The sequence below is a fragment of the Saccopteryx bilineata genome, chromosome 2 (assembly GCF_036850765.1).
Source record: "Saccopteryx bilineata isolate mSacBil1 chromosome 2, mSacBil1_pri_phased_curated, whole genome shotgun sequence".
Taxonomy (NCBI): Eukaryota; Metazoa; Chordata; class Mammalia; order Chiroptera; family Emballonuridae; genus Saccopteryx; species Saccopteryx bilineata.
Window position 1 is genome coordinate 235,520,424 of NC_089491.1, and position 16,875 is coordinate 235,537,298.

The window sequence follows — 16,875 nt, forward strand, 5'->3', positions numbered from 1 at the left end:
GAAACAAACAAAAAAACAAAAAACAAAAAAAGACACACAAACCAGCCGCTGCTCAGGCTGGAAAAGATCTGTCTAATGCCATCTAGTCCGTTTTCAGCTTTTAGATGGGTTGGCCCCTAAATCATCCTGTGTGGAGGTCAAACTTTCTAACCTCCTTTATCTTTCCCACAGGAACTTATGGGAGTGGGGGCACTAATGATTCAAAACACACAATATGTTAGAAGTGAAAGCAATCTTATAATGTCAGTCCAATCTTTCACTTTGCAAAGGAATAAACTGGTGCTCTTGGAGAGGAAGCAGCTAGTCCGAGAGTCCCAGCTTGTGAGTGACAGAGCTGGGGCTAGAACCCAGGTTTCCTTAAGTTTAGTAACAATGCATCCTCTGTAATAGTCACCAGCAAGTTCCTACCTTGCTGGTCAAATAAGTTTGTAAATACGATATATGTGTTTTCTCACTTATAGTTTGCATTGGGTGTGGGAGACAGGCTGTAAGCCGGCAAAGTCATTATAGCCTAAAGCTTAGTTTTAAGACTAAGCCTTTCCCACCCTTTTAATACTAAAATCTTTTCAAAACTAAGCTTTTCCCCACACCCTTGACTGTTGCATGATGTGGGGTGGTACACTCTTATGAGGAATCCCATTTATGCCTCAGATAAGGGACTTTGTATCAGAGACTTCCTTATTTGTATATTGGCTTAAAGGTTTTGATTTCTACATGATAAAATGAGGCAGACCAGGGGCTCTCTCTCTCTCTGGGTTCCTGCTATTAGCATTGCAGAGGAGAAGCAGCCAAGATAGCAGAGTGCTAAAGGAGAAGCCAGTTTGTGCAGTTTGTGCAGAGAGAAGGAGATGGGGAACAGAAATGAATAAGGTTGATGAGGTAGAAACCTTTGATTCTAGGAATATTTGGGTGTCAGTGGCTTTGAGAGCGCTGAATGGAAAGGGAAGTGTTTTCCCACTGTGTGTATTTCTCACCCACTGGGTGTGAGCTAGGATTAAAGGTAATGGCCCATCAGTTCTTGGCTCCGTTGTTTCATTAGCATGTCTGTATCAAATGTGAACCTGCACAGGCCAGGTGGCTGTGATGGTGGCTGTGGCTACTGGCTTTACACTATCCAACTGACCAATTCCTCCTTCCTCAAGGAATCTGTCCCTTAATGTTGTCTCTGGGTCCTGCTCAATGAATTTGTATGCTTTGGGCCAGCCTGTAAATATAGCCCCTGTGGGTTTTGAACCCAAAAATTTAAGAACCCTCTCCTGCTAATTATCCGTATTGTCAACAAAAGTCCCCAATCTGGGGTGCAGAAAGAGGAAGAGTTTTATTCAGAAGGGCAGTTTGCAACCACAGTCCTTCTTAGCAGATACATTCTTTCTCAATGCCCACACTATTTTCCCCCTAAGTTTTCAGGATGTATGCAGGGTGGGTTAGGACGGAGGGGTTACCAAGTTAGGCTGTTTTCTATAAGGTGCCATTGTGGGGCTGGAGGAGAGGCCTCCCGCCCCCCATATGCCAGGATACATGTGAAAGAAAGGTTTCTAGTTTACTAACAGATTTAGAGTCAGATAACCTGGGTTTGAATTAGAGTTCTACAGCTCACCAGCTGTGAGACCATAAGCAAATTATCTAATCTTTCTGAACTCAGCCTATTCTGAAATAAAGATGGTGAAATCCACTTTATAGGACTATTATACAAATCAGATCAAATAAGTAAGTTTCCTAGCTTCATTCCTGGCACACAGGGAAACTCAGTGAGTTCTGGTTTTATAAGAGCATGTGTCTGTCACCCACAGCAGGATACTCACTAAAGGGTTTCAATGCTTCTTTGTTGAAAAACTGTTTCACTGTTGAAACCCTTTGCATGAGAAAGGGGTTGACTTCCCACCTTCTCTCTCCTAAGTGTGACTTTCTCTGCCTCACTCAGACCTTGGCTCAACACCCTTCCTGCAGGCCATGCCTCCTTCCTTTGAGTTCACCATGGCGAAAGACTCTGCCCTGATCTGAGCTACAACTCTGTTTTGAAAAAGTAAAAATAAAAAGGAGGGGTAGGGGAGCTGCATTTCCAAAAGATAAAACTCTCTGTTCCTTCATGTTTCATGAAAGATAACAGGAGTTGAGGTCAGAAGATATGTGTTGGACACCCACCTCCTCACCTGTCTATGTGACTGTAAAGCCAGTAGCCACGGCCACCATCACAGCTGCCTGGCCCATGCAGGTTCACATTGGATTCAGACACATGGTAATGAAACAACAGAGCTGTAAAGCCAGTATACAAGGCCAGGGCTACCATCACAGCCGCCTGGCCCATGCAGGTTCGCATTGGATTCGGACAGTCGGTAAAGAAACAACGGAGCCAAAAACTGGTGGGCCATCATCCTTAATCCTAGCTTGCACCCGGCAGACAAGTAAAAACACACACTGGGCTCCAAAACCCACTCACATTCAGTGCTCACAAAGCTACTGACTTATCTGAGTTTCCTAGAATCAAAGGTTTCTAGCTCACCAGACTTATTCACCTCTGTTCCCCATCTCCTTCCTCCTCCCTGCACAAACTCTGCACAAACTGGCTTCTCTCTCAGCACTCCGCCATCTTGGCTGCTTCTCCTGGCCTCCTCCACATGGTCTTTCCCAGCTCTGCTCTCTAATGCTAATTTCAGGAACTGAGAGAACAAGCTCCCGTTCTGCCCCCATTTTATTTATTGTTTTTTATTTTTTATTTTTTGTATTTTTCTGAAGTTGGAAACGGGGAGGCAGTCAGACAGCCTCCTGCATGCACACGACCAGGATCCACCCGGCATACCCACCAGGGGGCGATGCTCCACCCATCTGGGGCACCACTCTGTTGCAACCAGAGCCATTCTAGTGCCTGAGGCAGAGGCCACAGAGCCATCCTCAGCACCCGGGACAACTTTGCTCCAATGGAGCCTTGGCTGTGGGAGGGGAAGAGAGAGGCAGAGAGGAAGGAGAGGGGGAGGGGTGGAGAAGCAGATGAGTGCCTCTCCTGTGTGCCCTGGCCAGGAATCAACCCAGACTCCTGCATGCCAGGCCGATGCTCTACCACTGAGCCAACCGGCCAGGGCCTCTGCCCCCATTTTATAGTGTAGAAATCAAAACCTTTAATCCAATACACAAAATAGTGAAGTCTTTAATACAAAGTCACTTATCTGAGTCATGATGGGATTGTACCACCCCATATCAAAAAAGGTGGGAAAGGCTTAGTCCTAAAACTAAGCCCCAGGCTACAAGGATCCTGCCTGCCCACAGCCCTTAGAGACACATATTAATATCACCTAGGCAACGGCCTCCACGTGGGCAGCGCCATCTTTAACAAAGTGAGCATAATACATTGTATCTGCCCAACAAGAGCCAAGAACTGGTGGGCCATCATCTTTATCTTAGCTTGCACCCAGTGGGCAAAAAATACACACAGTGGGAAAACACTTCCCTTTCCATTCAGGGCTCCCAAAGCCACTGACTTATATGAGTTTTCTAGAATCAGTTTTCTACCTCACCAGCCTTATTCACCTCTGTTCCCCATCTCCTTCTCCCTACACAAACTCTGCACAAACTGGCTTCTCCTTCAGCACTCCACCATGTTGGCTGCTTCTCCTGGCCTCCTTGTTGGGCAGATAAAATGTATTATGCTCACTTTGTTAAAGAGGCCGTTGCCCAGGTGATATTAATGTGTGTTGAGAATTGTTGTAGCCTGAGGCTTGGTTTTGGGATTAAGCCTGTCCCACCCTTTTTGGTGTGAGGTGGTACAATCCAATCATGCCTCAGAGAAGTGATTTTGTATTAGAGACTTCCCTACTTTGTATATTGGATTAGAGGCTGTGAAGCTACAGTATAAAGTGGGGGCGGAACGGGAGTTTGCTCTCTTGGTTCCTGAGGTTAGCATGAGAGAGCGGAGAGAGTAGAGCCAGCAGCTAAAGGAGGCCACGTGGAGGAGGCCAGGAGAAGCAGCTAAGATGGCGGAGTGCTGAGTGAGATGCCAGTTTGTGTAGAGTTTGTATCTGGGATAAGGAGGGAGATGGGGAACAGAGGAGAATAAGTCTGGTGAGCTAGAAACCTTTGATTCTAGGAAACTCGGATAAGTCAGTAGCTTTGTGAGCACTGAGTGTGACTGGGTTTTGGAGCCCAGTGTGTATTTTTACTTGCCCGCCGGGTGCAAGCTAGGATTAAAGGCTATGGCCCACCAGTTTTTGGCTCCATGGTTTCTTTACCGACTGTCCGAATCCAATGCGAACCTGCATGTGAATGGTCACAATGGCGGCTCCTGGCTTTACACTCCTCCACGTGGCCTTTCTCTGCTCTCCCTGCTCTCTTCCAGCATGGGATCCTCTGCCCCATTTTACAGTGTAGAAATCAAAACCTTTAATCCAATATACAAACAAGGAAGTCTCTGATACAAAATCACTTAGGCTATAATGACTCTTAGGCTATAATGACCCTGCCTACTTACAGCCTGTCCCCCATACCCAATGCAAACTATAAGCAAGCAAACATATATATCATATTTACAAACTTATTTGACCAACAGTGACCCTAGCCCTGCTGACCCTCAGTTTCCTCATCTGTAAAAAGGGAATACAAAAGCTGTTGTATTTAGTTGTTGTAAAGATGGAATTAAAAGAAAACAACCAACTGTTGGTCAAATAAGTTTGTAAATATGAAGTATATGTTTGCTCACTTATATTATAGTTTGCACTGGGGGCTGGGCAACACCAGATATAGTGGTCTGTGAGCTTGCAGGTCGCCTTCCTGATTGGAAGGGGCCATTGTCTTGCTAATGTTTACTGGAAGAGAGATTCTGCCCCCTCCACGGAGAGATGCGGGAGGATTTCTTCTTTCTCTCCTCCCTGATCCCATGCCCTCCATGGGGAAAGCAGGTTTTCTGCGTTTCCGTTGGCTTTTCTTGTGGCTTGCCTGTCTTGGTGGAACACCAATAAACAGAATTGGCCCAGCATCCTCCAACTCTTTCTTTACCTTCTTTACCGTCTGCCTGAATTTAATGATAATCTGCATGTGAATGAACATAATGGCGGCGGCAGTCCCTGGCTTTACACCAACAATCACAGCAAAGAAGAGAGTGCTACATCAATACTATTATTACTTTTTCCTCCTCCGCTCCCCCCAAAGCACCTCAAGCAAGGCCAAATGTGGGGAAAGGAGTGTTAGTTACCCAGCGCAGGGGATAGTGCCCCTCACCCAGCCTGAACACGTCCTCCTCTCTCCACCTGAGCTGGGGAGGCCAGCGGTGGGTGTGTCCAGATCTAAGCGCGTGCTGTCTCCTGCTCAATCTGTCTTCTGGCGTGCTCTGGGCTGGATCAGCCACTCCAACTGCACTCCAAATGCCGAAGGTGAAATCCATCACCAGGGCCCGGCTTGAGATAAGATAGAGGAGCAGGTTGAGATAAGATAGAGGAGCGTAAATCACACTCCCTGAGATAACACTGGCAGGCTGGGACCTCAAATATGCAGCCGTCCTGCCAGCTGCCCACTCCTGCGAAGCAGCAAAGAAAAGGGCCATGCTGGGCTGGGAGGAACCCAGACGCTGGCCCTTCCTGGAAAAGGAGGAGGAACCGCAGCCTTGCGCTTCTTTTCTCTCTCCCTCTTACCACAAGTCCCAGCCTTAGAGGAGGAACAGGCAGTCTAGCTGTGAGGCCGCCCACTGGCCTCAGAGATTAAGGGCAGAGGTGCGTGGTCAGGCAGCCCTGGTTCACATCCTGGTTCGTGTGCCCTCTGTGCAGTCCTAACCTGCATCACCTCTCTGAGCCACGGTCTCCAACAGGGTGGGTGCTGATATTACTGTATTTGATAGAATTTTTTTTTCTTTGTTTTGTTTTTTTGTATATTTCTGAAGTTGGAAACGGGGAGGCAGTCAGACTCCTGCATGCGCCCGACCAGGATCCACCTGGCATGCCCACCAGGGGGCGATGCTCTGCCCATCTGGGGCGTTGCTCTGTTTGCGACCAGAGCCATTCTAGCGCCTGAGGCAGAGGCCATGGAGCCATCCTCAGCGCCCGGGGCAATTTTGCTCCAATGGAGCCTCAGCTGCAGGAGGGGAAGAGAGAGACAGAGAGGAAGGAGAGGGGGAGGGGTGGAGAAGCAGATGGGCGCTTCTCCTGTGTGCCCTGGCTGGGAATCGAACCCGGGACTCCTGCATGCTAGGCTGACACTCTACCACTGAGCCAACCAGCCAGGGCCTTGATAGAATTTTTGAAGAGCAGTTTTATAGAGCATTTGTAAAGAGCCTGGCACATAAAAAGTACTGAAATTAATCATAGCTGTAGTTATATATAAGATTGGTAGACTTGGTGATGCCAATACCTCTTGAATTTCCTGTTTACTTTATTTCTATAGTCATCTTTTTTATAATTCTCTGAAAGATAATCCCCAAAGCAACTCTGGGCATGTCAGAGCCGTTTGTTGAGTGTTCTGAAGCGTGGACCTTCTCCTGGCCAAGTCTTTGTCATGAGCACGACCATATACACAGAACTCCTGTTCCCCTGCTCACTCTCCAGATGTATGTGTTTAAGTGCATGTCTGACTGACTGAGCTTGGAACAATTACAAGGAGGAAATCTGACCACACTTAGGTCACAAAGGAAAGAAAATCGTTAACAGACACCTGGAGGCCTAAGATAAGGATCCAGGGAAAGAAGTGGCTGGGAGATACAGAGGCAGGAGCCTCCTCAGTAAGTAAGAGTGCTTGTTTCTGCACCTGAAACGTCTAAGGCAGGGGTCCCCAAACTTTTTACACAGGGGGCCAGTTCACTGTCCCTCAGACCGTTGGAGGGCCGGACTATAAAAAAAACTATGAACAAATCCCTATGCACACTGCACATATCTTATTTTAAAGTAAAAAAACAAAACGGGAACAAATACAATATTTAAAATAAAAAACAAGTAAATTTAAATCAAGAAACTGACCAGTATTTCAATGGGAACTATAGGCCTGCTTTTGGCTAATGAGATGGTCAATGTGCTCCTCTCACTGACCACCAATGAAAGAGGTGCCCCTTCCGGAAGTGCAGCGGGGGCCGGATAAATGGCCTCAGGGGGCCACATGTGGCCCGCGGGCCGTAGTTTGGGGACCCCTGGTCTAAGGGTTGCTTCATACCCTTAGACGTCCTCCCAGCCTCAGCTTCACCTTCCCTCTCTCATGATAAATCAAAGCATAAATCCCTGCTTTGTACCTGAATTAGGTGTATGGAGGGAGAGGCTGATACCTTGGTGCCTTCTGCAAAGGTGCCTACAATCTGATTAAAGGGGGGATCAACAAACTGGGGCTGTTTCAGGGAGCCAGGGGACCTGGCGTCAATACTCCATAGTAGAGTTGAGATGGGTGCCTGGGGGGCAAACCAGCACTGAAAGGCCCTGAAAGGCAGAGAGAAGCAGGGGGAGAGATTGACAAGGCAGCGAAGGGGAGGCTTCACATGACTGTGCTGTGTGGGTTCCTCAGACTGACAGACAGGAAAGTGCGGACCTAAGTTCAAGTCTTGGCTCAGCCACTTACTAGCTGTGTGAGTGACATTGGGCAAGTTAGCTAACCTCTCTCTGTTGGGTCTCTCCTTTGGAATAATAAAAGCCAAACTTCCAAGTTTGTTGTGAAGCTATGACGTGACATATGTAAGGCCACTTCCTGCAAATGTACAGGTCCTGATGACTGAATACGTGTGGAGGTAAGATGGGCACTCCTAGCTGAGGAAGGGTGGGCGCTGTTGGAATCTTCTTCTTCATTGCTCTCCTCCTGCTGCCCATGCCCACCTGTGCGGGGGCCATAGAGACAGAGTCCCATAGACGCAAACCCTCTCTGGTTCTAAAACCAACAGTAAAAAGCAGACAGCTGAGAAGATGGGAAATGACAGAACATGAGTGGATATACAAATAGACAAGATTAATTATTCCCATTGTATACACAGAGGCTTTGCTAACACTCAGCCAATTAGAAAACTAATCTAAACAGCCACTGGCGTGCACATCGCTTCAGAGCGCACTCAGACAGCTGTTCAGTGTGCACTTGCCACTGTTCCTAGCAAGTGCCTGGGGATGGCTCCTTGGGGCTGGTCCCCACTTGAGCTTCAAGGGCTCCTCAAGAGCAAAGGATCATGTCTCTTCTCTTCCCTGCACTCCTTCTAGGGTCCTGCACTGTTATGTGCAGTTACCACCTCTGAGAAGCCTTCCCCAGTGTCCCAGAGGGACTGTTACAGCATGCGCCACGGTGGATCACCATTTATCTGGAAGGTAGATAATGAAGGGGGTAAGAGCAGAGCCTGTGAAGTCTGATTTTTTAGAGTTCAGAAACTGCTAGATCTCTCACTACTATGATCTCTCTAAGTCTGTTTCCTCACCTAAAAAGACAATAATTGTACCTACTTAATAGAGATTAAAAACAAAATATTAGAACACCTAGCATCATTCCTGACACACTATAAGCATTGACTGCATTGATTTACCTTTATTATTCTATTATTATTGTTGATTCTGAGTTACCTGAGGGCAGGCAACAATTTGACTCTGCACCAGGCCGAGTTTAAGTGGTCCCTGACAGTCCCTGTGTGCTGATATTCACAGCCCAGTGTAAGTAACGCCCTCCCCATGAGTGTGAGCAGGATCTGTGACTTGCTTCTAATCAATAGAATGTGGCAAAAGTGCTCTGGCCAGATAGCTCAGTTGGTTGGAGTGTCATCCCAAAGCACAGAGATTGCCAGTTCAATCCACGCTCAGAGCACATATAGGAGCAGATTGATGTTCTTCTCTCTCTCTCTCTCTAATCAATAAAATAAACATTAAAAAAAATGTGGCAAAAGTGATGAAATGTCATTTCTGTCGTTGTATTACATAAAATGGTGACTTCCCCCTTGCTAGGGACTCTCTCTTCGCCTCTCGGCTTGCACACTTTGATGAGAAAGCCGCCAGGTAGAAGAGGCCACGTGGCAGGACCTGGGAGCAGCCTCTGGCTAACAGCCAGCTAGGAATGGAGGCCCTCAGTCCAACAGCCCTTGAGGGACTCAGTTCTGCTAAATACTGCCAGAGCTTAGAAAAAGATTTTTCCCATTTGAGTGTCAGATAAGCCCCAGCCATAGTCAAACCTGATTACAGCCTGTGAGACCATGAGCAGGGGGCCCAGCCGAGCTGTGCCCAGACTCCTGGCCCCCAGAAGCCATGAGATAATAAGCATGTATTGTTTTAAGTCTTGTGATAATTTGTTACCCAGAAACAGACAACTAATAAACTGCTTTGTCTTCTAGCACAGCACTTGGCACAGAGCAGAAGCCAAGTGCGAGTTCAGTGGAGGGATGGATGGCAGGGTCTGATAATGGCCTGGCTGGGTCGGACCCCAAAGGCAGGCTCTTTCTTAGCCTCCACTGCCTGGATCTTTTGTCCTCCCTTCCTCGGTCCTCAGGACCTTTCTCTGCTTCTGGATCCTGCATGTAGTCATTCTCACCGAATTTTTTCTTCCTTAAAAAAAAGAAATCCAGCTCTCTCTCAAAAAGCTGACCCTGGTGAATTGGAATAAGTTCTGATGGAAAGCAGTCTTGTCCAGAAAGCCTCTTACCCACCCTGCTTAGGAATGTGGTTGCTGCAGATATTAAAACAGACTGCAGGCGTCTGCAGTGAGGGAAGCTGTGCCAGGAATGACCTCAGCCTGCACAGCAGGGCTTTTTACCTATGGAAAGCCACGGCTCTGGGCTAGATCACAGAGAGACCTCCCCTCTCCGAACCCTTCCCTTTCTATGTACCCCACACTGTACCCCTCATTTAATGTCTGACCCAGAACTTCTCACCCAAGGCTGGTACCACAAGCCAGGAGGGCAGTGCCATCAGGCCTGCTAGAGAGAATGCTGTTGATTCCTGTGTGGCGAGTGCCGGTGGCTGATGCATGTGACCATGTAGCTGGCGGCCCCCTTTTCCTTGACTCTTGAGTCCAGCTCTCGTCCTCGGACAGCTGAGAGGGACCCTGTTCAGGATGAGAGGTAGCAGACTTCACTCCCTCTGCAAGAGGGGCCTCTCAGGGATGGCCAGGACCCTCGGGGCAGAAACCAGAGGCTGGGAAGGCTTCTCAGTGCCTAGCCCAACTTCTCCCAGGCCTGGGATTTTGCCCCACCTGATTCAGCTCCTGTTGCCGAATCTGAACGTGTCTGAGGGAATTTCCCTCTTTGACTGAGAAGCTCAGAGAACTGGGAGAATCCAACTATCACCACTCCAGCCTCCACACTCAACTTCCCAACCCTTGGGAATCCCCGGAGTCACAGTCACACCTAATAATTGCCAAGAGGCTCAGCCCATTCCTTTGTACAAAGTACTTTTCCATACGCTACTCCTCACAAGAATTCTATGGTACTTTTAGCCCCATTTAACAGACGAGGAAACTGTGGCTGAGAGAGATTAGACAACATTTTCATAATTACTTGGTGAGCAAGTGGTGGAACAGGCACGTGAACCAGGGCCTGTGACTCACCCCCACTCTCTTTCCTCCACTGCTCACTCCTCCAAAACTGCAACGCTCCTTCGCCTTTATTTTTGCATCTGACTTGTATGCTGATCACTTTGTGTTGAAATGTGTACACTATATTGCCCAATTCCTGCCCCTTTCATATTGGTCTTCACCCAGGCCATCCTCTGGAAAGCTAGATTGAGTGACTTCATCCAGAGTAGCAATGGACTGACCACTGGCCTTCAAGACAAGAGATCCGGGTTTGAAGTTCTGGCTCTGCCACCAGTGAAGGTTGTGCCTTTGAGTAGGATACCTCCCTTTTTCTAGGCATTACAAAGAGAGAGTGATAAATTGGTGGGTATTTGAGCTCATGTCTAGCTTTAAAACTCTGTGATTCTTTGGTTCAGTTCCTGGATGGACTCCCTCTGGTTGGGGTGGGGAGGACAGTTTCCCAAACTATTGGGAAAATGCCTGTCTGTTGCACGTTAGTGCCATCTGGAGCTTGGCTGGGAGTGGGGAGCACTTAGCTAGCTCTTCCAAAGATGAGAGCAGGATTCTCTACTCTAGTTCCACCCTAGCAGTTCCCTTCATTCCTGGCTCCTTCCACAACAGGTCCTTGTGATCTCTTTTAGGTACGAACATGAGCTCCTAACAGCCTCTGTCCTTGATTCTCATTGACCAGTGATTGCTGGCCAACCCTGGTACCACACTGGACAGGCTGGCAATTTCCTCATCTCACAGGGTGTCTGTGAGCTACGTTGAAGGCAGATCGTGACTGCTGTGCTTGGGGACACCCAGAGGTCCTGCAGCTGCTCCCAGCTGTTCAGTCAAACAATTCAGATTCTGTCAGGTCCTGGCTGAGCCTGCTTCTAGGGGGTATTCGGGTTGCAGTATTAACTGGAGGCATCTCAGCTGCTTCCTGTTCCTTGGGCATCAACACAGAGTCCCAAGCAAGGACAGTCAGTCCAGTTCTGCACCTGTCCACAACACCAAAGTCAGGGATGGGACATGAAAGCATTATACCTTCATCTCAGACTTCCTAGGCTGGGAGGGACCCCCATGGATCAGGTGTGCCTGCATCTCTGCTTCCAGGCACAGAGACAGGAGTACAGCTCAGTTTTCAGAACTCTTTGTGGCTTGCTAAGTCACCTCTTTCAGTATTTAATCGCTCCAATAGAGACTCCTAAACACTGTCCTCCCCACAGTCAAAGCACTTGCACAAACTTACCCAACTTGCACTAATTTGAACTCTCCCCTTCACCGAGACATATACCACTGCCTGTCTCCTGAGCTCAGCTGTTCCCCTCCATTACCAAGCATGGCAAATGCCGTCACCCAAGCTCAAATTTTGCCTCCCTTCTTGTGCCCCCCCCCACCGCTCCATTTCCATAGCAATCTCAATCCTTATCTTGGCTTCTGATCTCTGCTATAAGATTTATCCTCTTCCCAGAACTGTTGTGAGTGATGTTATAGGACTCTACCTAGTTTATTCATCTCTGTTTTTTTTCTTTCCAGCTTCCTAAATACTAGGTGCTTGCTTGGTCGTCTCTGCCTGCGAACTTACCTCTGCAGATGTTCTCTGTCAGTTTGGTGTTCACGCTCAGGTCAGTCAGTGCCTTCTGCACTACTCCTTGAACAGGAGCTCCTTCAGAGGGGACTGGTCTTCTTCCCTCCAAACTGCTGTTGGTGCTTGGGTTTTTGATTATTGAGTCTCAGGAAGTTCCACCTGAGAGCTAACCATTCAACCCCATTTCCTGTTTGTTTGGGGCTTGGAAATATGATAAGGCTTTGGCCAGCTGCCAGCAGACTGGCTGGTCCCCAAGGCCAATTTGGGAATCTGAAGGGGAAAATGACTATGTTACAGAAATACTGTTTCAGAATACACCAGAGGGGAAACACGGCCTGCTGCACCCAGATCCCCTCGAACCCCTTCCCCGCACCAAGCTCCGGCCTGGGAAGGCTGCAGCATCTGTAAGATGTTCCCGGGAGGAATACTGCTATTCAGGGGCAGTTGGACCCAGAGACATGTGGAGGAGAAGCGGCTGGGCAGGGGACATGCAGGGGACCAGCAGAGGAGAGACATGAGCCAGGTGCTCAGCCCCGAGCTGCTGCCACCACAGACAGGCTGATTCTTAAGACTTTCCTTGAGTCTAATGAAGGACAAGTTGGAGCCATGATGGGGGGTGGGGACAGCACTTGCTGAGCTTAGTTTATAGGCATTTCCATTTTGTTAATGGCTCCCTCTTCACACATTCCTCTGCATTTCCCCTTTTTATTACTGTGGCATCTTTCCCAGGCCCCTTTATGGGACCATGTGTGTTTTGACTTATGCCCTGATTGGGTTTGCTTGTGTCTCTCCCTATGAAGAACCTTCAGATCTTTTCATGGTCCCCCCGCACCCTTGCGCTTCAGTCGCTGTGAGACTTCTGGGCTCATCTCTCAACCGAACCCCAAGGGCTCTGCTGTTCTCCACAACACCGGGCACTTTTCTGCATGAGGGTTACACTTTATTTGGACTCCAAAGAATACAACCTAGTTTGACTACTTACCCAAATCTGAAATGATTTCTGGCTCTTGTCTCCAAAGCAATACGCCCCAGGGGAAAGAGAGGAAGATGTACCACAACTAAAGGTTTTCGGAGGAATGTGCCATAGCCCCAAAAGCCAGAGCCAGTGAGGAACCAACTGATGGAGCAGCAGTGGCTCTGACAGCACGCTGCTCCCCAGGGCGGGCTAAAGGCCTGCACGTGGTTTGGACAGTCACACGTTGGTGTGTTTATGAAAAAAGATAGTCATGTTACTCTCAGGAACTTTGCTGTAGCCTGTCTTTCTCTTTAGATCTTCAGTTCCAAGAGGGCCATGCCTAAGGTTTGGGGCTGATTTTCTCTCTTTGAGCTCAGTTGTATCAGGATTGCCCCAGAGTCTCTTGGTATCTGGCAGGTGGCTCCCTGTCACTCAGACATTACACAGCAGGCAGGATGGCAATCCTGTGATCTTGGAAAACCTCCCCACCCTCTCCTCTTTTAGAGCTGCGGTTCCCCCTCTGCAAGAGGAGGGGAAGAATACTGATTCTACAGGGTTGTGAGAATTAAATGAAGTAATGTCTGGAAGTGGCCTGGAATGCTGAAGGCACTCAGTGAATGGTAGGGATTTTATTACAAGAGAGGGAGGGACCCCGTTCTGAGAATCTGCTTTTGTTCCCTGATCTTTGTCCACCCTGGTCATCTTGCACGGCAACCATCCCTCCTGGGATGTCTGCAGACATCAGACTCCCGCTCTGTTCTCAAGGGCAAGATTCCCTGAGTCCTCTGGGAAACACAGCTCTGGGATTGTTTTTCCTGTTGTCAGCAGACTCTGGAAGAGGCATTAGCCCCAGAAGTCTTGATGTGGGACGTTTTACAGGTACCGCTCATCTGGCTAGCAGATGTAGCTTTGCTGCAAGATATAGTTCTGTCTTCCAGATGGGAGGGAGCCTGGAAGTCCTGAGGTGGACTGGTTTCTCTGCTTGGAGCCAGTGTGAAGTGTACTCATGGGTCTGTTGCCTCCTTTCTAAACCCTGGAGACCTTGAGCCAACTTAAGTGGAGTGATTGTGTCTGTGTCCCCTCAAACCTCCATTCTGGCAAACGTCTGACCACCCTTCCATCATCTCCCCACCTGACCATTCTCCAGTGCGCATGCGCGCGCACACAGACAGAAAGACAGACACACGCGCGCGTGCACATACACAGAGCTTTCTAAGGAAGAGAAGAGGAGATGCCTGTAGAACAGCAGAGGACACACTGATGGTTCCCCACCACGCATGAGTTTCATTCATTCTATTATGTACATTCTTAAGGAGGTGAAACAGGATAAAGAGGATGTCTTAACTTAGGATACCCTCTCAACATTTGAGCATTTCCCCGAAAGGAAGATGGAGGGAAGTAGCAGCAGCCAATGGCTGAGTTCTCCCCTAGTGACATCACACTGCATAGCAGCAGCCATAGTTCTCCAGCCTCTGAAGTCCTATCTCTGCCTTCATACAATGGGAGTGTTCCTTGCCCACTAGCAGCTGTTGTTCAACCTTATTTGAATTGGGCTTATTTGAGGACTTCTATGCTAAAATGCTCCCTCCCTCATCACTTCTGATCAAAATGTGTTTGGTCACAGGAGGCAGAAATCTATTCACTTATAAAAAGTGAATAAAGGGATAACTATGTAGAGAAAAAGAGATTCCAAATAAGTGAAGTACCAGGGCTCGTAGCTCCTTCTCCTCTTGGACTACACAGTCTCTTGTCTCAGCTTTTCTCTACATGGTTTTGGTTTGCTTATGGTTTCATCACAGGGCCCTTGCTCAAGTCCTCATTGAACATAATGCTTTAGTTTAGTTCCCAGCAACTAAATGGGTAGAGTCTGTGCTTTTTATCTCAACCCCCCCCCTTTTTTTTTTTACAGAGACAGAGAGAGTCAGAGACAGGGATAAATAGGGACAGACAGACAGGAACTGAGAGATGAGAAGCATCAATCATCAATTTTTCGTGGCGACACCTTAGTTGTTCATTGATTGCTTCCTCATATGTGCCTTGACTGTGGGCCTTCAGCAGACCGAGTAACCCCTTGTTCGAGCCAGCGACCTTGGGCCCAAGCTGGTGAGCTTTGCTCATACCAGATGAGCCCGCGCTCAAGCTGGCAACCTCGGGGTCTTGAACCTGGGTCCTCCGCATCCCAGTCCAACGCTCTATCCTCTGTGCCACTGCCTGGTCAGGCTACTTCAAACTCTTAAGGGAGAAAAACTGAAAGGCTGTTGTCTAGCTGAGACACTGGCCGACCTTGAGCACTTACTCCTGATTAATTAGCTGTGGCCGAGAAGTGGAACGTGGGGTACACAATATGTTTAAGGTAGCAGGAGCTGAACATGAGGAAACAGGTTCTCTGAGGACACATATCCCTCCCAAGATATAGCCAATCCCCATGTGTGGTTCTGGGGCCCACAACCAGTCGACAGACTGGTAACAGTCATCCTCAGGGACTCCCTATGTCCTCAGAAGCTGGGGAGGCAGGAGCCCCTGTCACCTGCACAGCACTCTGGGGGCATGGTAAAATTCCGTAAAAGAGCAGCCAGGGTGATAGTGTCCTTGGGAAATGGGCTGAATTGGGACTCAGGAGTTCTGTTTCTGATTCCAGCTCTGTTGGCTAACTCACAGAAAGACCTCGGGAAAAAGTTTTCACCTCAAGGCCCTGTGAGTGTTAGCTTGTCCAAAGTTAAAAACATTAATCAATAATAACAATAAGTAAAATGTTGAATTAATCTCCCAAGATCTTTTCTAACCTCCAAGAATTCCCTAAGCTTATCTCCTTGCCCACCTGCCCGAAGCAGTTTCTCAGAAATGCACAGAGCAGAGCTCTTTGACCCAGGACGTTGGTGGGGATCTCTGCCAGCCACCTACCTCCCATGACAAACCATCCATACCTGATCATTTGGGCCAGCCAGAGACTCTCAGCCTGGCCCTGCAGCTGTCCCAGACAGTCCGGGCAGCGCCTTCCTAGGGCATGGGGGCCAGGAATCCTCACTTCAAGGAGCACATTTATTTCTGAGCTTTGTAGAGACTGAGGACAGGGCCTGAGTACTGGCTCTCTGGCAACACCAGAGAGGACAGCCTGGGCACCAGAGACTGGTCCAACTGGGCTATCAGGGCCCGTGTGGACAGGGAAGCTATAGGAGAGGGTCTGTAAGGCCTCAGAACATCAGGACAATAAGCTGCATGGAGCTGGAGAGGAGAGCAGAGAATGGTGTGTGTCCTATGGAGAAGATGGCAGGACCAAGGGGAATTACTTATATCTTTTGGCAGGAAATGAATAACATTCAAAGAATATGCAAAAGGCCACACTAATCGGCACCTGTTCACTTTGGTGCCAGTGGCTTGGGCCCATGGCATCTGAGGCTAAGCCTGGCTTTGGGTCTTCCCAGGAGAGGAAATCCAGTACATTGAGATCCACCCGAGTGTTGAAAGAAGCACTGGGCCTAAGTGGGTGGAGAGAAGGAAGGTGCCCTCAACTTCCTTTGCTCCTTCCTGGCCCCAAACAGTCTATTACAGTCCCTTCCCTCCCTTCCCCACTCGACCCCAGGCAGATGGCTGCAAATTCTGCAGGGGCCTCTGAGCATTCCCTTGGCTAGGAGCCACATTCCAGAGCAGCATATGTTTCATCTCAAGCCCACAAGGTTTGCACTTCCAAGTGGAGCCAAAGAGAAAACCTTGGCTCAGGTCGCACATTTCTTAGGAAAGGTGGGGGAGGGAGAGGCCACTGGGGAGGTTGAAGCTGTTGTGTTGAGGAACGTTTGAGTTCATGCAAAGCTAGGTCCAAAATCTGGGACACCCTCATTCCCAACTGAAAACCTCCAAAGCACCTACCCAGGAGAAGATGGAGCAAGCAGAATCACTGCCCTCCCCCCCAGCAGCCTCT